Source organism: Passer domesticus, chromosome 3 (genome assembly GCF_036417665.1).
Source record: "Passer domesticus isolate bPasDom1 chromosome 3, bPasDom1.hap1, whole genome shotgun sequence".
Classification (NCBI taxonomy): Eukaryota; Metazoa; Chordata; class Aves; order Passeriformes; family Passeridae; genus Passer; species Passer domesticus.
This window is the reverse complement of record NC_087476.1, coordinates 17,773,899-17,779,211: the sequence shown is the minus strand read 5'-3', so window position 1 is coordinate 17,779,211 and position 5,313 is coordinate 17,773,899. Positions and strand designations below refer to the sequence as shown.

The following is a 5,313-nucleotide window of genomic DNA, read 5'->3' as shown; positions in this document are numbered from 1 at the left end:
TTTTTTTTTTTTTTTTTGTTTTGTTTTGCTTTTTTTTGGTTTTGTAATCAGGTTGCTAACTTTTAGGGAGAAAAAACAAACAAACAAACAAAACCCCCAAAACAACAACAACAACAACAGCAAAACCCCAAAAACAGAAACAAAACAAAACAAAATAAAAAAAGAAAAGAAAAAAACAACCAAAAAACCCTACAACCGCAAAAAACCCCATTGTTTAAATAAAGCTTACAAAAGATTATTGAAACAGAACTGACCTATTAGCAAAGCTACAGGACTGTGTATCTATACAGTGTTATGTTTGGAGTGTAAAGACAGTGGATGTGAGAATAGATCTGGCAGTAGGAGGGAATTGCCAGCATGCACTTCACAGTGGGAAAGTGTCCAAACTTATATTTTCCAAGTACTACTCTTTCTCGTTCGATACCTGTGTCTTCCCACCAGCATTGTGTGATCTCAGATTAGTCCTTCCCAGACACTTCTCTTCCAAGACATTCTAATCCCAATGTCTCTTATTCCTATTTTTATGTTGTTATCCCTGTCCCATCAGCCAATGGCTGCCAGTGCTGTAAGACACTCCCAGCTGTTTATTCATCATTGCCCAGTTTGGGAATGGGAAAATTACCCTTCTTTATATACTTTTATTACACTTTTTTCTCTCCCTGACTCTATACCCTAGAGTTCTCTAGGGAATGTTTTTTTAGTAGCACACTAAAAACATTTCTCGGCAAATTAATCGAATCATTGATAGTTTGTATTTGCAAGTAGTTATAAAGAAGTTTCCACAAAGTTTAATAATAAGGAATATGTAAAACCTTTTAAAAATCTATTTCAATTTAGACCAAAATTTAAAATTTTCCGAGAAAATTATTTACCATGGTTAGTAGCAAGACAACATAGTTTATGGGAAATCTGGTTTGTTCTGGGGCAGCTGGCAAGTACAGTGGACATGAGCAGATAAAATGTTTCTATCACTCTCAAATGCAGTCCCAGATGTTACTCCCTTTAACAGCACATCAAGAATGTACTGATTTTCAAATATATGTGTTTGGGTTACTCAAAAAAGGAAAGTAAAAGAAAAGAAAACCACAGTAAAGCATGTTATGCACCAACAAGAAGAAGGAGATGTGACCACATGGTGTACCCCAGAGGTGGCTGTCAGGAGAACTACAGTTGAGCTTACAGGCACTGGGCCTATAAAAAACCAATGGTAATGTTTTATTTTAATTATGGGTCTGAATGTGTTTCATTTATTCTTTCAGTGGCTTCAATCTCATATTGGTCACTAGGGCCATAAAATATGTAGTATGGTTTATAATCCACAGTGCCCTTTGTTGCTTTTGGAGTAAGCGGAAGGCCGCTCATACAGTGCATTGTGCAAACAGGCCTAGTAATCTTCCTCTTGCATGAGCAGCTGTTGGTTAAAACACAATGTGTTTTCTGCTGCTGTGTTACTGGGATGCCTCATGCAGGCAAGACTAAATTCCAAAGCAAATGCTCCAACAGAAGCAGTATGCACTGTGATGTCAGCTGATGCACGGCTCTGGCCCTTGGCACCAAGAAAGAAGAGTCCACAGAAGACCATCCAGCCCACAGATCTCAGAGACCTGAGTCAGGTACAGCAATACTTGAAATGTAGTTCCCTCATCCTGACAGCACTGCCAAAATTGTCTGCATTCTACAACTGAGTTCCAAATCCAAAAAACTTACAGTAATAGTTGTAAAGGCAATTTGATCTGTTCCTGAAGTGGTTATTAAAAATCAGCTCCAGGAAACTGGTTTGTTGGTCTTCTCTTGGGATCCAGCAATTCTCCATTGGAAATTCTCCATCTTTCATCTAGAACTGCTTGTTACTGGTTTTACAGCATGTCCCTGATGTAGATTTCACCATATGGTACTCTGGGGTATATTTCTGGTTATGAGTCCTTGGAGTATTCATATATTTTCCTTGCAAAGAAAACAGAAATGCACACGTGAATCGAGTGAAGCCAAGGCACATCTTGTACTGGACAAATACCTTACCTACCACTGGACACCAAACCTGTGGTCCTCCTTGCTTATTGATAGCATCATTTAGGCTGGAAGAGATCTCTAAGACAATCAAGTCCAAGTGGTCCTCTGCTATAGTTCCTAGCTACATGATACTCACTATCTTTAATTGACAATAAGGGTACATTTCAACTAAATCAAAGAGCTAAAAGTAACTCCTTCTTTACAATAATTGTAGAGATTTGTCACTCCTAAAGAACTGAACTTAAATATTATACAAACGTTCAGGGAAAAGCTATCTTCTCAAAAGTGTAAAAAAGCTGCACTGGACTCCCCCAAAAAAATGGGAGCTTTTGTGATCTCATGCTGATCTCCTAAAACAATGTGTGAAAGGTGATTCTTATCATGGAGACTGAAACCTGCTCAGACAGAGCTCTCCTCCTTGAGGCCTTGGTTGGCTGGCTCCCACAGGGTCTCTCATAATTACTGAATGGCCAGGAGTAAAAAACTGATGCTTGCAAGGAATGCAAGAAAATTTACTGCTTTCCATAGCTGTTCTGCATCACTGCTGTTTCCTTGATGTGGATTTGTAGGTCTGTCCACAAGCCTGTGGAGTGCATGGCCTAAATGCTGGAAAAATAATGTGTTTGCTTATGCATTAAAGGGATTTGCTACATATCTTTTTTCCTTAATTTGAAGAAACAATTACTATTGGATATATTGCAAAGGTTTTACTGCTTGTTGTTGAAGAGAGCTGTCTAAAACCACAAATGTTGAGCAAGCCACATCTCAGAGTGACAGTTCCATGAAAAAGTTTGTAAATCTCAGTAGTCTGCTCACTGCTCTCTAGTGATTCAGATTCTGTGTGTCTGCTCCTGTATATTACCATTTTAATTGCTGTACATGAGACTATATAATATATTCAGTAAGGCATGATGCAGAATAATGAAACATTTCATTACAGAAGCATAAGCCTCTTCATTATATTGTCACGGGAATAGATTTGTCCCATTATAATTGTTTTTATATTTACAAAAAAAAATTCTCAAATATATTAAGCTTTAGTACACTAATTAGATTGTATTTTACAGTACCTGTATGTGTGATTTTCTTTCTGTTCACAGCTGGCAGATGGTGTGGAGCACATAGTTCTGCTATTAAGAGCTGAGGAAGTTTAAAGAGGTGAACACAATGTGCATTGGTTTTTTTCCCCTTTTCATTATGTCTGCAACATTGGCCTGTCTGCTGTTATTTCTCTTTTCTGACATTCTTTATTTAGCTGCTTTTACAATTTAGATCCATTGTACTTCTTCCAGTAAGTCAGAAATAAATACCTTAACCTTTGCATTAAGCTTTGTGTGCTTGAATTTGGTGGATTTCCATCCATATTTTATTTAATTAACTTCACTGGATTGCAGGTACATGTGAAGTTAATAATGCTATTAAACATTCCTTTGAAAAAGCCTCTGGATGCATGAAAAGTCACAAGAGGGCAGACAACATTATGTATTTGATGGTCATCCAGTTAATACTGTCTGATCATACACATATTCTCTCTAAACAATAAAATCTTTATCTTAGTAATCAACATTAGTATAAATTTTATTTAATAAAGAACAACTGATCCACTAGTAATTAATACTCTAGGATACCACAAAGCAACTTAGATCACAAAAATAACTCTCAAACAAATGAAAGGAACAATTTTGGATAGTCTTAAATTTGAATAAAATATAAAGAATATATATTCCAATATACTATTTTCTGTGTAAAAGTGATAATTATCAGATAAAACTGTTTCTCCATAAGTGAGGTAAAATAATAGTGGAATGGAAAATATAAGACTTTTGAAATTTCATAGATACTCATTATAAAATGTATATCAATGTAAGTGTGTAATTACAATATTCCCATTATTTCATGAGAATTGATTCTGTGTTGGAAATTATTATCATATCCATAATCAAAATTATGATCTCTTATAAATTATTACTGGTAAATATTTTACCCAACAAAATCCCTTATAATCATTAACAAAACTGATGACATGTATATCATACTTTGAAATAATAAAAGGTAGATTTTACATTTTTAGCCTTCAGAGTTTTGTATATGTCTTCATTAGATTATGAAAATGAAAGAGTACCTCCTGAAGCTGACAGGTACTCTTTGGTTAAAATACAACCAATCATTAGATTATTAAAATGAAAGAGTACCTCCTGAAGCTGACAGCTCTGCCTACTGATGATCGTAATGAAGAAAACCAACATGGCTGTAGTGTTCTAAGTACTAGTTTCTAAATTCTTTAAGAATAATCCAAGTCCAAGAAACAGTATCTAAGACTAGGAGGTTCAAACCTGTATTTTTAGTGGTAAAAGGTTAAATTAAATACTCTAATGAATTAGGAATGTCAACAAGGCAGACCAGGGCACCTATTTTAGGGAGTCTCAGGCCTTCAGTCAATGTAGAGAAAGACACGTCAAGAAATGAGCCGAAATCCTCACCTCATGTTCCTTTCACAGCCATGAAGAGACCCCAAGTTCTACGGGTTGGGAACTGCAGTGAGTGAGCTCATGCACTTTAAGCACCTTGGAAATGTTGAAGTTTAAAACAGAAAGCCCACCTCAACATTTTTGAGCGTCGTGCCTTCACTGACAGGAATGACTGACTGTCTGACTGACAGACTCTCTGACTGATAGACTGACTGTCTGATTGTCTGGCTGACTCTGACTGACTGTTTGTCTGATTGACTCTCTGACTGACTGACTGTCTGACTGACTGACTGACTGACTGACTGACTGACTGACTGAATGAATGAACAAATGGTGATGCGTGTGTTACTATGCAATGGTACATGATTTAATGCACAAACCTTAAATGTCAGACCCATCTAACCACTTTCCCTGAGGAACAGACAGAAACCCCCCTACAGTGCAGTCTTCAAACAGCCTGAGATTTGTTAAAGACTCTAGTCATTCATAGGAAACTCCTGTCTCCAGCAGGCACTGGAAATACCATTAAGTCCTAGGAAAATTTACACTATTGACCATTTAAGGGGGCATTGAGAGCAGGAAAGATGCACAGGAAAATATCTGTGTGTATTTTTTCTGATGAGGTTGAGTAGATGATGAATGTACAGTGTCTTTTCCCTACTTATTTTTCCTTTAACTACCCATAAATTCTTACACCCAGAAGGAACTCTCAGCCATAAACTACAACTGCAATCTTTGCAATGCACTTAAAAGATTTTCAGTACTTGAAAGGACAGAAATAAATTAATTGAGATGGCTGTTTATTTGATTTCTTTGGATATTTTCTTAGTTATTA

General features: G+C 36.4%; 1 long non-coding RNA gene across 2 annotated transcripts; it reads left to right on the top strand.

Annotated features, from left to right (window-relative positions):
• The first annotated feature begins 960 nt into the window (after positions 1 to 960).
• LOC135297930 (uncharacterized) lies at positions 961 to 4,616 on the top strand. 2 transcript variants are annotated; one of them, XR_010359868.1, is made up of 4 exons: positions 961 to 1,207; positions 1,504 to 1,613; positions 3,111 to 3,168; positions 4,509 to 4,616. It is a non-coding gene; the product is annotated as an uncharacterized LOC135297930 (long non-coding RNA). The 2 variants fall into 2 exon arrangements; XR_010359867.1 differs by having other exon boundaries at positions 961 to 1,613.
• The last annotated feature ends 697 nt before the right edge of the window (positions 4,617 to 5,313 follow it).